Below are 21,959 nucleotides of genomic sequence, written 5' to 3'. Positions count from 1 at the left end.
GGTATTTTTAAAAGGAGGTTTGAAATATCCGCTGAACTCCTCTTGTTTTCTTAATACAGAGAGGAGTTTGCCACTAAGTAACTAAAAGTCGAATGTAACGTGGTTATATTTGGATTTTAGATTTCTGCTTTGCAGCTGAGAATTTGCGTTCCTGTTGTGAGAATTTTGTGCTTGTGGGTAAATGCAGTGCAATGAGTCTCAGGGGATGTTTATTTATTAATGTCACAAGTTGGCTTATATTCACACTGCAGTGAAGTTACTGTGAAAATCCTCCAGTCACCACACTCCAGTGATTCTGGAAAGGAGCGAACAGGGTAGTTGTTCTTGGGGACTTTAACTTTACAAATATTGACTGGAAAAGCTATAGTTCGAGTACTTTGGAGGGGTCAGTTTTTGTCCAGTGTGTGCAGGAAGGCTTCCTGACGCAGTATGTAGATAGACCAACAAGAGGCGAGGCCACATTGGATTTGGTACTGGGTAATGAACCAGGCCAGGTGTTAGATTTGGAGGTAAGTGAGCACTTTGGTGACAGTGACCACAATTCGATTATGTTTGCCTTAGCAACGGAAAGGGATCGGTATATACGAAAGGGCAAGAGTTATAGCTGGGGGAAAGGAAATTATGATGCAATTAGGCGAGATTTAGCTGGCATAGGTTGGGGAAGGAAACTGCAGGGGATGGGCACAATTGTACTGTGGAACTTGTTCAAGGAACAGCTACTACACGTCCTTGATAAATATGTACCTGTCAGGCAGGGAGGAAGCAGACGTGTGAGGGAACCGTGGTTTATTAAGGAGGTTGAATCTCTTGTGAAGAGGAAGAAGAAGACTTATGTTAAGATGAGACGTGAAGGCTCAGTTAGGGCACTTGAAAGTTACAAGTTAGCCAGGAAGGACCTAAAGAAAGAGTTAAGGGGAGCCAGGAGGGGACATGAGAAGTCTTTGGCAGGTAGGATCAAGGAAAACCCCAAAGCTTTCTATAGGTATGTCAGGAGTAAAAGAATGACTCGGGTAAGATTAGGGCCAGTCAAGGACAGTAGTGGGAAGTTGTGCCTGGAGTCTGAAGAGATAGGAGAGGCACTAAATGAATATTTTTCGTCGGTATTCACACAGGAGAGGGACAGTGTTGTCGAGGGGAGTACTGAGATGCAGGCTGTTGGACTGGATGGGATTGAGGTTCATAAGGAGGGGGTGTTAGCAATTCTGGAAAGGGTAAAAATAGATACGTCCCCTGGGCCAGATGGGATTTATCCTAGGATTCTCTGGGAGGCTAGAGAGGAGATTGCAGAGCCTTTGACTTTGATCTTTGTGTCGTCATTGTCTACAGGAACAGTGCCAGAAGACTGGAGGATAGCAAATGTTGTCTCCTTGTTCAAGAAGGGGAGTAGGGACAACCCTGGTAATTATAGACCAGTGAGCCTTACTTCTGTTGTGGGCAAAGTTTTGGAAAGGATTATAAGAGATAGGATTTATAATCACCTAGAAAGGAATAATTTAATTAGGGATAGTCAGCACGGTTTTAGAAACCCTACAGTACGGAAAGAGGCCATTCGGCCCATCGAGTCTGCATCGACCACAATCCCACCCAGGCCCTACCCCCATATCTACCCACTAATCCCTCTAACCTACGTATTTCAGGACACTAAGGGCAATTTTTAGCACAGCCAATCAACCTAACCCGCACATTTTTGGACTGTGGGAGGAAACCGGAGCACCCGGAGGAAACCCACGCAAACACGAGGAGAATGTGCAAACTCCACACAGACAGTGACCCAAGCCGGGATTCGAAACCAGGTCCCTGGAGCTGTGAAGCAGCAGTGCTAACCACTGTGCTACCGTGCCGCCCGTTTTGTGAAGGGTAGGTCGTGCCTCACAAACCTTATTGAGTTCTTTGAGAAGGTGACCAAAGAGGTGGATGATGGTCAAGCGGTTGATGTGGTATATATGGATTTCAGCAAAGCATTTGATAAGGTTCCCCATGGTCGGCTTTTGCAGAAAATACGGACACATGGGATTGAGGGTGAATTAGTGGTTTGGATCAGGAATTGGCTAGCTGTAAGAGGTGGTTGATGGGAAATATTCATCCTGGAGTTCAGTTACTAGTGGTATACTGCAAGGATCTGTTTTGGGGCCACTGCTGTTTGTCATTTTTATTAATGACCTGGATGAGGGTGTAGAAGGATGGATTAGTCGGTGGAGTTGTAGACAGTGCGGAGGGAAGTGGCAGGTTACAGAGGGACATAGATAAGCTGCAGAGCTGGGCTAAGAGGTGGCAAATGGAGTTTAATGTGGAAAAGTGTGAGGTGATTCACTTTGGAAGGAGTAACAGGAATACAGAGTACTGGGCTAATGGTAAGATACTTGGTAGTGTGGATGAACAGAGGGATCTGGGTGTCCATGTGCATAGATTCCTGAAAGTTGGCACCCAGGTTGATAGGGTTGTTAAGAAGGCGTATGGTGTGTTAGCTTTTATTGGTAGAGGGATTGAGTTTCGGAGCCAGGAGGTCATGCTGCAACTGTACAAAACTCTGGTGCGGCCGCATTTGGAGTATTGCGTACAGTTCTGGTCGCCGCATTATAGGAAAGATGTGGAAGTGTTGGAAAGGGTGCAGAGGAGATTTACCAGGATGTTGCCTGGTATGGTGGGAAGATCGTATGAGGAAAGGTTGAGGGATTTGAGGTTGTTTTCGTTAGCCAGAAGAAGGTTAAGAGGTGACTTAATAGAGGCATACAAGATGATCAGAGGATTAGATAGGGTGGATAGTGAGAGCCTTTTTCCTCGGATGATGACAGCTAACACGAGGGGACATAGCTTTAAATTGAGGGGTGAGAGATATAGGACAGATGTCAGAGGTAGGTTCTTTACTCAGAGTAGTAAGGGCGTGGAATGCCCTGCCTGCAGCAGTAGTGGACTCGTCAACATTAAGAGCATTCAAATGGTTATTGGATAAACATATGGATGATATTGGAACAGTGTAGATTAGAAGGGCTTTAGATTGGTTTCACTGGTCGGCGCAACATCGAGGGTCGAAGGGCCTGTACTGCGCTGTAATGTTCTATGTTCTAGTGCCTGTTTGGGTACACTGAGGGAGAACATGGCCAATACACCTAACCAGCACATCTTTTAAATTATGGGAGGAAACCGGAGCACCTGGAGAAAACCCATGCAGACACAGGGAGAACGTGCAGACTCTGCACAGACAGTGACCTAAGCCAGAAATCAAACCCAGGTCCGTGCTACAGGCAGGAGAAAAATTGTAACATTATTTTTGAATGGGTGGCCAACAAAAGGTGCCACAAGAAGAAATAAAATTTCCATTCCTGCTGCTATTTTCATTCCCACTGCTGCTCCCCAAGTGCTTTACACTCAATGAAATACTTTTTGAAGTGTAGTCACTGTTGTGAGGTAGAAAACGCGGCAGCCAATTTACACACAGCAAGATCCCACAAACAGCAGGGTGATCATGACTGGTCTTGTTGGGTGAGGGAGAAATATTTAGCAAGGTTTAAAGGAGATGTACGAGGCAGATTTTTTTACACCGAGCTGAAGGGCCTGTTCCTTGCTGTAATTTTCTTTGTTCATGTATTTGTCAAGACGCCCCTTAAAAGTCACAACCGTATCCGCTTCCACTACCTCCCCTGGCAACGAATTCCAGGCACCCACTACCCTCTGTGTAAAAAGTCTGCCTACACTGACCATACTGCCCGACTGAACTAAAACCCCCTACCCTTCCAGGGACCGTATCCCTCTATTCCCATCCTATTCATGTATTTGTCAAGACGCCGCTTAAAAGTCACTATCGTATCTGCTTCCACTACCTCCCCCGGCAGCAAGTTCCAGGGACCCACCACCCTCTGTGTAAAAAATCTGCCTCGTACATCTCCTTTAAACCTTGCTCCTTGCATCTTAAACCTATGCCCCCTAGTAATTGACTCTTCCACCCTGGGGAAAAAGCTTCTGACGATCCACTCTGTCCGTGCCTCTCATAATCTTGTAGACTTCTATCAGGTCGCCCCTCAACCTGCCATAGGATGGGAATAGAGGGATACGGTCCCCGGAAGGGTAGGGGGTTTTAGTTCAGTCGGGCAGCATGGTCGGTGCAGGCTTGGAGGGCCGAAGGGCCTGTTCCTGTGCTGTAATTTTCTTTGTTCTTTGAATCCAATTCATGGTCCCCACAAGAGAGACAAACCACATTCAAGCTGATGAGATGAGGCATTGCATCCCATTTGGGCTTGATCCAACACTTGATCTTAGCCAAAAGGCCGAACCAGATGGGTATTTACGACGACAGATGACAGTTTCATGTCACCATTGATGAGATGAGCTTTACAATTCTATATTTAGTAACTGCATTCAAATTCCCCCAGCTGCTCATGTTGGGATGTTCCCAGAGCATTAGCCTGTACCTTGATGACTAGTCCAGTGACATTACCACTGCTCCACCACTTCCCCGTCACGACACCGGGTGTGTTAGTCTCAGCTGTGTGCTCAAGTCCCTGGAGTGGTGCTTCAATCCATAGCTTCTGAGTCAGAGGCAGGAATGTTACTCACGGAGCCACTGCTGACATGTTACTGCATGAACGTCGATGTGAAAAGTATTCGTGTAAGGCCAAGTGCCAGGTCTTGGCCCAGTCTTACTGGAATTAAACAGAATGAGATCCCAGAGAAGGAACTGTCTACAACAATCTGTCTACGCTATAACCCTGTCTGGTATAAAACCACATGATAAAGATTTGATTTATTATTGTCACGTATTGGGATACAGTGAAAAATATTGTTTCTTGTGAGCTGTACATACCGTTCATAGAGTACATAGAGGAGAAGGTCAGGAGAGGGTGCAGAATATATGTATTAGTGCACAGTGAAAAGTATTGTTTTTTGCACGCTATACAGACAAAACATACCGTAACATAAAGAAGGAAAGGAGAGAGTGTAGAATGTAGTGTTACAGTCATAGCTAGAATTTAGAGAAAGATCAACTTGGTGTGAGGTAGGTCCATTCAAAAGTCTGATGGCAGCTGGGAAGAAGTTCTTTTTGTGTCGATTGGAAAGTGATCTCAGACTTTTTTATCTTTTTCCTGGTGGAAGAGAGAATGTGTGGGGTTCCATTAGAGAATAGTGCACTGCTGAACCGCTCCCCTGTATCTTCTGCCCTCACTGGTGACGAGCTTGGAGGTGGGCAGGACGTGTAGTTGGGACGGTGACTTACCTGAAGCCTCCCTGCTCTGCCAGAGTTAGGTTCTGGGTGCGAAGGCCCAGGTTCAGCCTTGAGTGGCCAATTAATAAAAATTTTCTTTCAGCGGGTTTTGAATTTTTGGAGCTCTCTTCCCCTGAGTGGTGCAGACAGGGTCAATGTATGTGCTTAATGCAGAAGCAGCTAGCTTCTTGACTGACACACCAGATCTGCCACGATCTAGTTGAATGGTGGAGCAGGCTTGAAGGGAACAAATGGCCTATTTCTGCTCCTGTATGTTCTTATGTCCGTGTATCTCACTGCTGCTGGTACTAACTGAGCTGCAGGTGGGTCTGTCACTATATGCCATACGCAACAGCTATAACCATGTGGTTGGCTCACCACCTTCTGTGGTGGTGGGGGTTATTCAATGAAAGGCACCTGCTGGACTGAACAATGGGCAGGGAGGGTACTTGTGAGAGCCACCCTCCCTGCCCTTGCTGTTGACTCCCATGTCTCCTCACAACGCCTACTCTGCAAAACCCCCTCCACTTTACTTACCTGTGTCCTGGGACACCAGTGCCTGTCCTTCCAGCAGCAGCCACTGCCTCCTCGTTCGCACTGCTGAGCACAAGATGTGCTTGCTTCTGATTGGCTGACAGTACTTGGTGGGCAAGACTTGGGGTAGAATTTTCCCGTCCTGCTCGCCACGGAAATCGTAATGGGCGGGACACGGATCACGCAAAGATCCGTTGAGCTCGGGTGGGATTTTCCGACCCCTGGAGTGAGCGTGGCCAGAAAATCTCACCCTTGGGGTCTTGATTCCAGGTTAAGGCCCGCTATTGGACTCTCCCAGTGCCTGATGGGCTTGTGGTTTGGTAGGCCTTCCCAAACAGAGGCAGCATGGGTCTCACCGGCTGTACAAGCGGTTGGCAAGGTCTCAACAGGATTCCGCCCATTGTATTGGATTTTCTTTTATTATTGAATCGAGTGGGATACACCCACCAGTCTCACATAATGAAACACATTAATCCGCTGAGAAAATAAAGCTCCTTATCCTATAATAAGCAGACATTCACCTCCGTGCTGGACAAATTGAGGCCAGTTTACCTTTAGCTTCTATAGAAGGCAGTCAGGTTCCAGTCTCCAATCAATAGCTGCAGCATAGTTACAGGCACAATTCCTGCTCTCTCCAAGGAGCCAGATTGGAGCTTTGCAGTCCCATTACGGTGGGGGCTATCGGCTGTAGGAAGCACAACTGCCAGCTGTAGCAGACTGAGGTGCCACACAGCTGGGTACCTGGGACTGTGGTGAGAGAGTCCCGGTTGAGCAGAGATTTTCAATGATTGTTTATTCTTTAGACACAGCGCTGGACTGAAGCCCCCGATGTAACAGACATTTTCATTTCCTTTATTTTGTTCCTTTAATCTAGTCACTTTTTAAAAAAAAGTCTTATTTCACACCCACATGGTGGAACTCTGCCTTTTTAGCCAGAATCTTTTGTTTATCTTGAAATATTAACCTTTAGAAATCCAACAAGCAAGTATCTGTAACTGCTGCAGAGTAAGTAAAAGTTTTTAATTTTCAAAATACATGATTTGTTTGGCTTCTCTCCACCTCATCCTCGGGCTTTTCACTCAGCCTGGGGTGTGGCTCCATGAGCGATCTCTAATATTTCACTCTTCACGGCAGTGAACTTTGGCAGCAACCTGATGGGTCGTGAGTCACACAGTGAAGCTAGACCCTGCCCAATGTTCACATGCATTTCCCAGCAGTGGAGTGGGGAAGGCTGGAGGGAACAATGAGAAACAGATGTTGGACCAATTTCCTGTCCTGCGTGGACAGTTGAGGCCACTGAGGATAGTCCAACAGCTGTTGGAGATAGGATTAGCTGAACTCGATCCAGACTGGGGTGAGACCCTGGCATCAATAACTCAATAATTGGGTTTTCAACCCTTGCAGATTTTCCTGCAGTCTTTTGGATTAAAAATGTAATCTCCCAGGGACAGATGCGAGCAACCTGAGAGGACGGCACAATGGCACAGTGGTTAGTGCTTCTGCCTCACAGGGACCAGGGTTCGATTCCCAGCTTTGGGCACTGTCTGTGTGGAGTCTGCACATTCTCCTCATGTCTGCGTGCGTTTCCTCCGGGTGCTCCGGTTTCCTCCCACAGTCCAAAAGACGGTTGGGTGCATTGGCCATGCTAAATTCTCCCTCAGTGTACCCGAACAGGTGCCGGAGTGTGGCGACTAGGGGATTTTCACAGTAACTTCATTGCTGTGTTAATGTAAGCCTACTTGTGACACTGAAAAAAGATTTGCTCCATTTTCTGGTTATAATGTTGATGTTAGTGGCGTTTATATCACCAGAATTAAAAGTATATGTTTTTCATGATCTTCCTGGTTATTTCATGTGGAGCAGGGTTGAACAAGGTACAGGGCCACAATGTGCTCAGGGTGGCACTGGCACAAGCATGCTTTAAGCACAGAGTGGTTTCCGACGTGTGGTTCATTCTGTATGTTTGTTTTATTTGTACTTGGAATATGAGCCTCGCTGGTTAGGGCAGCATTTATTGCCCATCCCTAATTGCCCTTGAGAAGGTGATGGTGAGTTGCCTCCTTGGACCCCTGCAGTCAATGTGGTGTCGGTGCACCCACAGTGCTGTTGGGGATTGAGTTCCAGGATTTTGACCCAACGACAGTGAAGGGACGGCGATATAGCTCCAAGTCAGCGACCAATTACCATGAGGGTAGATGTGTTGGCGAACTGATGGCGGAAGCGCATGGGGGTGGGTTGGGCAGAGCAGCTGGAGGCTATGTGATGGATACCTCCTGGAGTACAAAGTTGGCAACCTTAAACACCACACCTACGCCATGAGCCATGCTATGAAAATAACAGTGGAACTTAGTGTTCACCACTGTTCACACACACATTCAATGGCAGCTCCTCGCAAGCACACATACGCAATTAAATGTGAAAATTAGAAGTTGTTGTCTAAGATATGTGCTTCCTCTAAATGACACCTCATCATCAGACTTGCCTTGCAACTATGTTCAACAATGTGCAGTTGCTGTTCTCATATTGTAGATAGGGACTAAGTGGCAAAGAAAGTTTGGGTTAGTCCAGTCCAGACTAATTATACTTTTAATGGTGCAGCAAGTCTTAATTACTGCCCAAAAATCTCCCTGACACTGAAAATTAAATTTTACAAATGTGGGCCGGGATATTCCCAAAAAAATTCCAAGTCCCCAATTCACGTGAAAACGGGAGTAACTCTGGCTGATTTTTTTTTTTTTGGTGTGATTTTCAGATTGAATCTCCCACACTCTGGGCATTGCACAATGTCCTAGCGGGATTCCCTCTAAACATCAGTGGGCAGGGGCCTATTCGTGCCTGAGAGGCCGGCAGCATAGCACTGAGCGGGCCACTGTGCATGCACCGAACTGTCAGAGTGGAGATCGACTCATGCGTAGTAGCCCTGCATTGCCAGCCCACCATCGCTAACTTGCCCCCACCCAACCCCCCCACTCGCTAACTTGCCTCCCGGCAAGCCCTGATCTCCCCAAACCGCCCCCCCCCCAATCTGGCCAGCTGGAATCGTCCGAGCTCCCCCTCACCCCACAGCCCTGACCCCACCCTCCGACAGCCACGATCCCCCACCTGGATGGCCAGCCCCGATCGTCATCCTCCCTCCCTCCCTCCCTCTGCCTGCGATCCAAATATAGAATGGCAGTGAGCACCCTCCTCTTTTTCCCCACCCCACCCCCAACCGATTGTGCCCCCAATAGACCCCTCTTGTCCCTGCCCCCTTTGCACTGCCTGATGCCCAGTGAGCAGTGCCAAGGTGCCCTTTGGGCAGTGCCAGTTTGGAGCTTCTATCAGCACTGAGGGTGGCCAGGACACAGAACATACTCTGGATGGGGGACTTACCATCACCACAGACCATGCCCCCCACCCCACCCTTACCTCTGACCTCCTGGGGGGCCTCAATGGATTCTCTTCACTCCAGTGGGGTTGGCCACCTGTTCCCCGTTAGGGGGGAGCAGTTGTAAACCCCGCTGGAGTGAACCATTCCTGGGTGCGGTGTCGGGGGGGGGGGGGGAGACAGGGATGGAGACATACTAGCGGGTCTGGAGACTCCGGGTTTCCATATGGTAATCAGCTCTGCGCCGATTTACAGTGATTTTCTCTGGAATTCTTTGGCTGGGAGATGTACGAAGGCCATGGCACCCAGTGGGGAACTGGCTAAACGGCCTGAGCTGATGTCTCCCGGCCCACTGTTGCTTGAGCAGAGCTGTGGGCTGCGAGAATCGCCCCCGTGGAGTCTCAATCTTGCAGTTTCTAATTATTGTTGGAGATTTTAAACTATGCAATTAGCATTTGTTGAAATTCTACTTGGTTGTTTTTTCTCTCTCTCTCACTCACATTGGGGAGGGAGTAGCATCGTGGTATTGTCACTGGACTGGTAATCCAGAGACCCCGGTCAATACTCTATGGCAGATGGTGGAATTTGAATTCAATAAAAATCTGGAGTTAAAAATATAATGACGACCTTGAGACCATTGTCAATTGCCATGCAGTCTGGTTCACATGTCCCTTAGGGAAGGAAATCCACCATCCTTACCTGACCCACAACAATGTAGTTGACTGTTAAATGGACTTACAAGCCACTCCGTTGTTTCAAACCACTATAAAGTCAAGAACAATGAATGAAGCCAGACGCACCACCTGGCATCGATCTAAGCACCAGAAAGGACAAAGCAAACCCAGCCTGTCGACCCTGTAAAGTCCTCCTTGCTAACATCTGGGGGGTTTTGCCAAAACTGGGACACCTGTCTCTCAAACCAGCCTCCCATCCATTGACTCTGTCTACACTTCCCGTGCCTCGGCAAAGCAGCCAGCATAATCAAGGACCCCGGACATTCTCTCTTCCACCTTCTTCCGTTGGGAAAAAGATAAAGTCTGAGGTCACATACCAACCGACTCAAGAACAGCTTCTTCCCTGCTGCTGTCAGGCTTTTGAATGGACCTACCTTGCATTAAGTTGATCTTTCTCTACACCCCAGCTATGATTGAAACACTGTATTCTGCACTGTCTCATTTCCTTCTCTATGAACAGTATGTTTTGTATAGCATGCAAGAAACAATACTTTTCACTGTATGTTAATACATGTGACAATAATAAATCAAATCAAACAATCTGACGTAGACATACTCACGGGATCATACCTTGCAGACAATGGGCCTGATTTTACCATTTTCATTCTAAGAGTTGAATCTGGGCGCAATTCAGATCCGACTTGGAAAACTGCTCTCAGGCGCCCCTGTACGCACTCTGCCTGGAAAAGCGACCGCGGGTCTGAATCGCCCTGTGGGCGGAGCTTATCGCGCCCGAAACACTGCAGCTCCGATCAGAGCTTTGAACTGCGCATGGGCAGTGAAATAAAATTGAAAAAACGCGCCCTTATCCACAAAAAGTGGATAAAGCAGCCCAGGAGCAAAAAACAGGAGCGATGGCCCCCACAGACTTTGCCCCACCCCCACAACATAACTGTCCCCCTTATCCAACCATCCCCCCCCCCCCCCCCCCGCTACCCAGACACCAATCATGACCCTCTGCCCCCCTTTCTCCCCCCCCCGGCCCCCACTAGAGATACATCTGACCACCTCGCTCTTTGCCCCCCCCCCCCATCAGAGAATGATCCCATCTCCCCTCCACACCAGAGAATGATCGGGCCTCCCCACCCCACCAGGGAGCGATCTGCCCCCCCCCCCCCCCCCCCCCCTCCCAGCCCGTGCTGTCCCCAATGTTCACATGTTATTTCAGCAATTGGTTGTCAAATATCTGATAATGGATATTGCTGCAGGATGTAGCAGCGGATGTGGAAAAGGTTGTTCCTAATAGAGCAGCAGTGGTTAGGTGGTGTAAAACACTGTTTAAAAAGACACAAAGTTGGGGGCAATAGAAACTGAGCCTGTTGCCATTGGGAAGTTTGGCAATAATGTTGGTGATCCACTCGGCAGCTGGGAGAAAGGGGAAAATTCATTAACAAAGAGGGAACAAGAGGGTCACGGAAAGAAATGGGAGAAGGGAAATAACTCCCAAGTGATCATGGATTCAAAATGTAATAATCTGACTGAATGACTTCTACAAATGGCAACGGCATCAACAATGGTCTTTAATCTCACAAGGCACTGTGATCTTTTGCTGAATGCCACTACTGTCAGCTGTTTAATGTGACGATCCATTGAACCAGACATGTCAATTCAATATTAAAATGTTTTATTTCAACAGTAGCTAAAGTCTTGACATGAGGATTTTTAAAACATTAGATGGTGGTTGCTGTTTTTGATAAAATTGAATTTGTCCTGGGGATCTTGAGGTTGGAGTGACTGTGACCGTGACGATTGGATAGCTGGAATATGTGAGCTTGATTGAGACAGCATTTATAGGTGCTATCAGAATGTGCAAAGTTCTGACAGGCTGAAATGTTTCAATCTGAACAGATAAATGTGTTCAGAATAAGAAGATGGATTTAATTAATATTGAATTTTTTTTTATTCATTCGTGGGACATGAGCGTCACTGGCTGACCAGCATTTATTGCCCATCCCTAGTCACCCTTGAACAGAGTGGCTTGCTCGACCATTTCAGAGGGCAGTTGAGAGTCAACCACATTGCTGTGGCTCTGGAGTCACATGTAGGTCAGACTCAGTAAGGATGACAGCTTCGCTTCCCTGAAGGGCATTAGTGAACCAGAGGGGTTTTTCTGACAATCGACAATGGTTTCATGGTCATTAGTAGATTCTTAACTCCAGATACTTCTCATTGAATTCAAATGCCCACCATCTGCCGTGGCGGGATTCGAACCCGGGTCCCCAGAACATTAGCTGAGTTCCTGGATTAATAATCCAGCGACAATCCCACCATACTATCACCTCCCCGCTTGTTAAATAGTATTCTAGGGTGAGTGAAAAGTTCACGGATCTTGCTGATTGAGGAAGAGACCCTCTTGTTCTGAGGTATGAGGACCCTAAACAGGAATAGCCTTCCTTCATATCTTTAATACACTCCGCACAGAGGGACAGAGCTTCCTAAACACAGCCACATGCAATTCTATAAAAGAAAACACCCACTCACCAAAGACTCAGTTACAGGAATCGGGGAACTTCATGACTGACACGGGGAACACCCAACTCCTTGAGAGCAACCAAACAAAGTGCAGGAAATAGCAGTGTCTTTGCAGAGAGGCACAAAGTTAACTTTACAGTCCCTGAACGGTCTGAATTCTGATGTAATGCTGTTGAACTGAAATGTTAACTCTGCTTCTCTTTCTATAGATGCTACTGGACTTGCTCAGTCTTTTCAGCATTTTCTATTTATTAATTTTGGATTCCCGGCATCCACTGTATGTTGCTTTTGCCTCGAGGCTACTGGATTTGCTTGTTTTCTGTTCACGTGTTCTGCATTTATTAAGTACCAGGAGCGGCTTCACTGCAGTAATCATAGAAACCCTACAGTGCAGAAGGAGGCCATTTGGCCCATCGAGCCTGCGCTGACAACAATCCCACCCTATCCCCACAACCCCATACATTTACCCTGTTAATCCCTTTTAACCTACACATCCCGGGACACTAAGGGGCAACTTAGCATGGCCAATCAACCTAACCTGCACATCTTTGGACTGTGGGAGGAAACCGGAGCACCCGGAGGAAACCCACACAGACATGGGGAGAACGTGCAAACTCCACACAGACAGTGACCCAAGCTGGGAATCAAACACAGGTCCCTGGAGCTGTGAGGCAGCAGTGCTAACCACTGTGCCACCGTGCCACCCCAAATATTACATATTAATATTAAATCTGAAGACACAGTTCCGTGTGAAATCAAAGGGTACAAATACTTGACCCAGCCCTACCCTCATGGCACAGTGGTTAGTACGGCTGCCTCACAGCTCCAGGGACCCAGGTTCGATTCCGGCCTTGGTGTGGAGTTTGCACATTTCCCTGTGTCTGCGTGGGTTTCCTCCGGGTGCTCCAGTTTCCTCCCACAGTCCAAAGACGTACAGATTCGGTGGATTGGCCACGGTAAATTGTTCCTTAATGTCCCAAAGTTTATTTATTTATTAGTGTCACAAGTAGGCATATATTAACACTGCAATGAAGTTACTGTGAAAATCCCCTTGTCACCACCGTCTGGCACCAGCTTGGCTGCACTGAGGGAGAATTTAGCATGGCCAATGCGCCTAACCGGCATGTCTTTCGGACTGTGGGAGGAAACTGGAGCACCCGAGGAAACCCACGCAGACATGGGGAGAACAGAGCCGCACAGACAGTGATCCCAGCCAGGAATCAAACCCGGGTCCCTGGCTCTATGAGGCAGCACTGCTAACCACTGTGCCACCGTGCTGCCCTGAAATGGATTGGCCATGGTAGATGTGTGGGGTTACAGGGATGGAGACGGAGGAGAAGGCCTGGGTAAGATGCTCTGCCAGAGAGTCAGTGCAGACTCAATGGACCGAATGGCCTCTTCTGCACTGTAGGATTCTATGATATTGATTCTCATCCCTCTTCTTCATTTCTTCCTTCTCTTGCATAATTTCTCTATCCTGTTTATTTCTAAATTAATGACTTGCCTTTCTACAGAATCTTTTTTTTTTGCTATATAAGTGTTGATGTGTTTGACTCGCCTTTCTATCGCTGCCACAATAATTCCACAACTCACCTTGGAGCTGGATTAACTTCTGTTAAGAATGGTTATGCTCGTCTGAAAAATAGCTTTTAAGATCAGTTTCCCTGTCAATTCAGAAGATCAGCGAGGCCACAAAACCTCAATGGCAGAAGTGAACATTCGGCAAAGCAGGTGAACTTATCCATGGGGCTGTGTTAATTATCACACAAACAAATCTTGCACCTGCAAGCCTTTTAGATGTATTTGTAAATAGAATATATTGGGTAAATGTATTCATTCTGAGGCCATGGTGGGGAGTTGACCTCAAAGGATATGTGGATAGTAAATGCAGTTAAAACCATGGCGGCACAGTGGTTAGCACTGCTGCCTCATAGAGCCGGGGACCTGGGTTTGATTCCGGCCTCGGGTCACTGTCTGTCTGGAGTTTGCACGTTCTCTACGTGTCTGTGTGGGTTTCCTCTGGGTGCTCTGGTTTCCCCTCCTATTCCAAAGATGTGCGGGTTAGGTTGACAAATACTCTATACAGACAAAGCATACCATTCATAGAGAAGGAAAGGAGAGAGTGCAGAATGTAGTGTTACTGTCGTAGCTAAGGTATAGAGAAAGATCAACTTAGTGTGAGGTAAGTCCATTCCAAAGTCTGGTAGCAGGGAAGAAGCTGTTCTTGAATCGGTTAGTACGTGTCCTCAGACTTTTGCATCTTTTTCCCGAAGGAAGAAGGTGGAAGAGTGTATGTCCGGGGTGCGTGGGGTCCTTAATTATGCTGGCTGCTTTTCTGAGGCAGCGGGAAATGTAGACAGAGTCAATGGATGGGAGGCTGGTTTGCGTGATGGATTGGGCTACGTTCACGACCTTTTGTAGTTTCTCGTGGTCTTGGGCAGAGCAGGAGCCATACCAAGCTGTGATACAACCAGAAAGAATGTTTTCTTTGGTGCATCTGTAAAAGTTGGTGAGAGTCATAGCTGACATACCAAATTTCCCTGAGTTCAGACGCTTTCCCTGTGGCGAAGTTATTGCCCGATTGCTTGCCTGCCGGGGGCTCAGAAACTGAGTGAAAGGCATTCTGACTGAGACTGTCTCTCCTGTGGCCATGTGTGCAAGTGCAGACATGTATTGGCAGCTATCTTGCGTAACCATCTTGAGCTGCTAAGAGACAGTGTTAAGAAACTGCATCCTGTCATCTCAAAATAGTTATTTCTTGGCTTATTTTTTTTCTTTCAAAATCATTTGAATTATGGTGCTCATGCAGTTTTGGTCAATGGATTTCTGTTCTTTATTTAGATTTATAACATAAACATGAAAGAGATTTTTTAAAAATCTAAATAAATGGAATTATCTTCATGTGCTGAACTGTACAATTGGTACTAGCCTTAAGACTTTGAAGAAAGGTTTGCATTTAGCACCTACTGTATCTCACAGAAATGTCTCAAAGCATTCTGCATCTGTCACTGTCAAAATTGGGTCAAAATTCTGAAACTTCCTTCCTAACGGTGGGAGTACTTACACCGTAGGGACTGCAACAGATCAGGAAGGCAGCTCACCACCACTTTCTCAAGGGCAATTTATGGGTGGACAATAAATGCTGGCCTAGCCAGCGGTGCCCACATCCCGTAAATGAATAAAGACATTTCAGGAACTCTTTTTTTTCCACATCCCTGAAACAGCAGGAAGATAAAGGGGCCAGTTGACCTTTCTTTTGGGCGATTTTGATTGAAGTCGGAACATTGACCAGGATATGATCAGAACGTCCTGATCTTCAAAGGTGTCACAAGATCGCTTTTATCAGCACAGATGGATGAGGCCTCGGTGTAATATCTCATCTGGAAAACTGCAGATCTGAGAATGCTTCAAATCCTCACGCATTGGAGTGTCAGTCTAGATTATATGTGTTCAAATTCTGGTGGGAGACTTGAATCAACAACCCTCTGAGTCAGGAAATGTCACCAACTGAGGCTAGCTAATGTACATGAAACACACAGTCATTTTCTTTTGAGACCACAGATTCATTGACATTCAACTCCTCCTATTTTAAACCTTTTTCAGTTCCTGCCACTTTGTGTGCTGAGGTCATGTTGACTTGATGCAAGGCTCCAACAACTGTACCAAATATTTCCTTTTGTCATCATTGAGAAAGATGCCTGTTGTATAAATCAGACTGTAATGGATGCAACACGTGATTATCACCATGCTTCTTCTCTGGCAGTCCCTCAGGGTCGGGGGTGACTTGCTTCCACTCCGGGGAGGTGGGTTCTGCAGTGGCTGAATAGTCCAAGCCTGGAGCCACAGGTTTGGCAGGCGGTGTTTGATGGGGTGGGTGGGTGGGACACTCTGGATTCTGCACTCCTTTCTGCTGTTTACACTTGGCCTCCACGTGCTCCACCTGGTGACGCACAAGGTGATTGGCACCTTCTCAGGTGGTTCTTTTCCAGTTTGTGTCCAGGCAAGCGATTCCCTCGTGTCGATGGGGATGTTGCATTTATTTAGGGAGGCTTTCAGAGTGCCCTTGTAGTGTTTCCTCTGCCCTCCTAGTGAATGCTTGCTATCGCTGAGTTCAGAATAGAGCACTTGCTTCATGAGTCTTGTGTCGGGCATGTGGAATATGTGGTCTGCCCATCACAGATCGTAGAGTGTGACCTGCGCCCCGATACTGCGGATATTGGTCTGCAAGAGGACACTCACATTGGTAGGCCCATCCTGCCAGTGGATTTGCAGGATTTTGCAGAGGCAATGTTGGTGATATCTCCAGGGATTTGAGGAGTCTGCTGTACATTGTCCATGTTTCTGATGCATTCAGGAGGGTGGGGACCACGGCTGTCCTGTAGACCATGAGCTTGGTGCTGGATCTGAGGTCTCAGTCTTCGAACACGCTGTTCCTCAGGTGTCCGAAGACTGTACTGGCGCATTGAAGTCGATGTTGAATTTCATCATCAATATCTGCTGCTGCCGAGAGGAGGCTCCCGAGGTTTGGGAAATGATCCACATTGTCCAGGGGCTCACTGTGAAGCTTGATGGTCAGGGGGCAGTTTTGTGTGGCAGGAGCGGGCTGATAGAGAATGTTTGCCTGAAGCCCATTCTCTCATGTACCCCTGTGAATGCATCAACGATGGTTTGTAGTTCGTCTCTGAGTGTGCGCAGACATGGGCATCATCTGCGTACTGCAGCTCGTTGACAGAAGTTGGGGCGGTCTTGCCTCTAGCCTGGAGATGTCAGACGTTGAACAGTTTCTCGCTTGTCCGATACGTTAGCTCCACTCCAGTGAGGAGCTTCAGAGTGATGGAGCGGAGTGTTGCTGCGAGGAAGATGGAGAAGATAATTGGTGCGATGACGCAGCCCTGTTTGACCCCAGTTTGCACTTGTATTGTATTATCATACAGCAACACTGTCCAGTGTAGAGAGTCCCCAGGAATCAAACACTAGCACAGATGAACAACAGAAATGATTAATCGAGCTGGATGGATTTTAAGAGGACGTAATTTCCATTTAGATTCTGAATCATCGGGGTAAAGTTGATCAATGCAAGTGGGCAAATGGACTTGTAGCGAATCAAAAGCTTACTTCTTATAATAGAATCCCAGCAGTGCAGAAGGAGGCCATTTGGCCCATCGAGCCTGCACCGACAACAGTCTCATCCAGGCCCTATTCCTGTAACCCCCATCTATTTACCCAGCTTATACCCCTGAAGAGGCTATTTAGCACGGTCAATCCACCTAACCCACACCTAGAGCAAACCCCACACACACTGTCACCCGAGGTCAGAATTGAAGCCGGGTCCCTGGCTCTGTGAGACAGCAGTGCTAACCATTGTGCCACCAATGCCCTTCTCTGTATCGGGATCATAACATCCACGAGAGCAGGGAGTGTCTTTCCCGGTGCATCATGCCAAAGGCCTTCAGATAGTGCACTGAAATTGTACCCTTTGAAGTACTGAACTGAGACGTATACCTTCTAAGCCAGAAGAAAGGTTACAACAAGCCCAGCCAAGTTGACATCACTGAAGGAGTGCGGCTTTTATCTAATGCATAAATCTGGTAGCATGAAAGTTATCTTTTAAGAAGTTTGACAGGTTCTACAGGTGCCAACTGTTGCACATGAACGGACAGGCAAAATTCCAAGAAAAGTGAAACTGTTGAAACATTTTAATCTGTGTTATAAGACAGCACAGTGCTGTTAAAGTTGTTTTGAATGCAGCACATATAAGGATAAGAAGACTGGAGGCAGTCAGGTTGGAGATATCACTGTGTTTGTTTTGGCTGTCCATGCCCTCTTTCCACAGTCAGAGTTGATGGAAACGCAAAATCAAAGTCCGAATTACATCCTCCGCTGTGGAATTTCAGAGTCCCCCACCCCCCCCCACCTACCAGCAAGGCGTATTTCTATCGGGTTGTATTTTGTCTGATAATTTCACACGTGCTGTTTCCGTACCCGTTTCCTGTCTCAAAGTTACGGCCAATTCTCAAGGGGAAGGTCAAAGTGTCACTTTTGCTTGTCAGTCCTCCACTGTTCAGCATTTTGTTTTCAAATAAAGGTGGTTGTTGCTGCCTTCCATACTTTTTTTAAAATGAAAATTCAGGGAGTGAATGTTAAAGTATACTTCAGAATATCAACTCCATCGGAGCACAATGGACAGTCTGAGGAAGAAACCAATCCACGTCAGCCACGTGAAACAGGCTTGCAGGGAATCAACAGCCAGTGTATCAACTGTGTCAGTTTTTATTATCCTTGGAAAATGTTGCCGTAATTTTTAAACAAGTAAAAGCGACTGCGAGTCTAGGAAACGAGTCGCCATGAAGGTTTGAATCATCGTTCTGTGAGCTTCAGTGGGAAGAGGATCAAGCACGGCACGGTGGCACAGTGGTTAGCACTGCTGCCTCACAGCACCAGGGATCTGGGTTCGATTCCCGGCTTGGGTCACTGTCTGTGCGGAATCTGCACATTCTCCCCATGTCTGCATGGGTTTCCTCCAGATGCTCTGGTTTCCACTCACAGTCCAAAGACATGCAGGTTAGCTGAATTGGCATGCTAAATTCTCCCTCAGGGCCGGAGTGTGGCAACTAGGGGATTTTCACAGTAACTTCACTGCAGTGTGAATGTTAGCCTACTTGTGACGTAATAAATAAAATAAACCTTTAGAAAAGCACAGTAATTGACATTACCTGTCAATGCTGTTTGTGGGGTATCTTAGTGTTTTTAACATGGCTGCCATTTTCCCATACACTGGACGAGATTCTCCGAGCTCACCCAAGGCGGGACCTTCTGCGGGCAAGAACAGAAAATTTGGCGTTCCAGCCAAAACTCTCAGCGGCATCGGAAAATCCCAGCTGCGAATGAGGACGGTCGGTTTCGGCCACTGTCCTTCAAAACAAAAATAGCCTCTTTTCTGTCAAGTATTTTGGGATGTGATGAATGTTATAGGAATTTGTGTCACCTGGTTGTACAAGGAACCGATGCTCAGGGAAGCAATTGGGTACCACACTTGATGGCAATCACTTTAGTCCTGATGCGGGTGAGCGTCCACACTTCTCTGACAACACAACGCGATTTTTTTCTTAATGTTCAACCATAATGAGCACGTAATGAGGCCTTTCAGCCCATCATGTCTACACTGGTCCTTTTTGAAAGAATTATTCAGTTCAATCTATTTTCCTGTTGTTTCCCCTTTTGCCCTGCAGATTTTATTCCCCTTTTCAATTGTGTTGATAAAGCTCCTGTGAAACCTTGGGATTCTTTACTACATGAATCATAGAATCCCTACAGAGCAGAAGGAGGTCATTTGGCCCATCAAGCCTGCACTGACAACAATCCCGCCCATGTTCCATCCCCGTAACCCCACATATTTACCCTAGCTAGTCCCCCTGACACTAAGGGGCAATTTAGCATGGCCAATCAACCTAACCCGCACATCTTTGGACTGTGGGAGGGATCCGGAGGAAACCCATGAAAGATCCTGTATAGATGCAAGTTGATAAGAACAAAGAACAGTACAGCACAGGGAACAGGCCCTTCGGCCCTCCAAGCCTGTGCCGCTCCTTGGTCCAACTAGACCAATCGTTTGTATCCCTCCATTCCCAGGCTGCTCATGTGACTATCCAGGTAAGTCTTAAATGATGTCAGCATGCCTGCCTCCACCACCCTACTTGGCAGCGCATTCCAGGCCCCCACCACCCTCTGTGTAAAAAAAAAAAAAATCCCTCTAATATCTGAGTTATACTTCGCCCCTCTCACCTTGAGCCCGTGACCCCTCGTGAACGTCACTTCTGATCTGGGAAAAAGCTTCCCACTGTTCACCCTATCTATCCCCTTCATAATCTTGTACACCTCTATCAGATCTCCCCTCATTCTCCGTCTTTCCAGAGAGAACAACCCCAGTTTACCCAATCTCTCCTCATAGCTAAGACCCTCCATACCAGGCAACATCCTGGTAAACCTTCTCTGCACTCTCTCTAACGCCTCCACGTCCTTCTGGTAGTGCGGCGACCAGAACTGGATGCAGTACTCCAAATGTGGCTTAACCGCGTTCTATACAGCTGCATCATCAGACTCCAGCTTTTATACTCTATACCCCGTCCTATAAAGGCAAGCATACCATATGCCTTCTCCACCACCTTCTCCACCTGTGTTGCCACCTTCAAGGATTTGTGGACTTGCACACCTAGGTCCCTCTGTGTTTCTATACTCCTGGTGACTCTGCCATTTATTGTATAACTCCTCCCTACATTATTTCTTCCAAAATGCATCACTTCGCATTTATCCAGATTTTTCTGCCACCTCTCCGCCCAATTTTCCAGCCTATCTATATCCTACTGTATTGCCCGACAATGCTCTTCGCTATCCGCAAGTCCAGCCATCTTCGTGTCATCCGCAGACTTGCTGATTACACCAGTTACACCTTCTTCCAAATCATTTATATATATCACAAATAGCAGAGGTCCCAGTACAGAGCCCTGCGGAACACCAATATATATCAATTTTCCCAAGGCTGAGACCTTAGTTACATTATGTCTAGTGAAAAGTGGGACGCAGACAATTCTCCTCCATTAAGTACTCGCGTTTTTAAAAATTGCATGTTTCAAAGTTCATCCTGGACTCTTGATTAGAGAGAAATAGGCATTCGTCCTTTATGATTGAGAAAGGAATTTCACCCTCTTTTTCCAATTATGGCCGGAATTCTCCCACCGTTCACACCGGTGGGATTTTCCCATCCCTGCCTGCGGGTTTCCCACTGGTGCGGGGTGACGTCAATGGAAATTTCCATTGACAGTGGTGGGACCAGAGGGTCCCGCCGCTAGCAAACAACACGCCACCTCCCGTTGAGGGGAACACGTGGCTGGGAGGCCGGAGAATTCCTGCCCATCTCTCCAAATCGATACATACTTTTGCAAGTTTTGATAGCGTTGATGGTTTTACCAACAGAAAGAATAAGCTGCTGAACTGCATTAAGATAGAAACATAGAACATAGAAACACTACAGTACAGAAAGAGGCCATTCGGCCCATCGAGTCTGCACCGACCACAATCCCACCCAGGCCCTACTCCCATATCCTTACATATTTACCCACTAATCCCTCTAACCTACGCATTCCAGGACACTAAGGGCAATTTTTAGCACGGCCAATCAACCTAACCCGCACATTTTTGGACTGTGGGAGGAAACCGGAGCACCCGGAGGAAACCCACGCAAACACGAGGAGAATGTGCAAACTCCACACAGACAGTGACCCAAGCCGGGAATCGAACTCAGGTCCCTGGAGCTGTGAAGCAGCAGTGCTAACCACTGTCACCATGCCACCATCTCACAAAGACTGTGGGAGGAAACCGGAGCACCCGGTGGAAACTTGCGCTGATATGGGGAGAACATGTAAACTCCATACAGACAATGACCCAAGCCAGGAATCGAACCCAGAACTCTGGCGCTGTGAGACAGCAGTGCTAACCACTGTCCCTCCACCCCCTTCATATCAGGCACCAATCTAGTGAACCTTCACAGTCCTGCCTTCAATGCAAGGATATCTCTTCTTAAACGTGGAGACCCAAAACTGCATACTGTACTCCAGATATGGGGCGGGATCTTCTGGCTGTTCATGCCGGTGAGGTTTTC

General features: G+C 47.3%; 1 protein-coding gene across 1 annotated transcript in view; it reads left to right on the top strand.

Moving 5' to 3' along the window:
* The window catches only part of LOC144479502 (guanine nucleotide-binding protein subunit alpha-14-like), a 99,124-nt gene that overhangs the window by 839 nt on the left and 76,326 nt on the right, over positions 1-21,959 (top strand). The gene's annotated exons all lie outside the window — the stretch shown is intronic.

This window comes from Mustelus asterias, chromosome 26, assembly GCF_964213995.1.
Source record: "Mustelus asterias chromosome 26, sMusAst1.hap1.1, whole genome shotgun sequence".
Lineage (NCBI taxonomy): Eukaryota > Metazoa > Chordata > Chondrichthyes > Carcharhiniformes > Triakidae > Mustelus > Mustelus asterias.
Note: the sequence above shows the minus strand (reverse complement) of the source record. Positions and strands in the feature narration are given on the sequence as shown.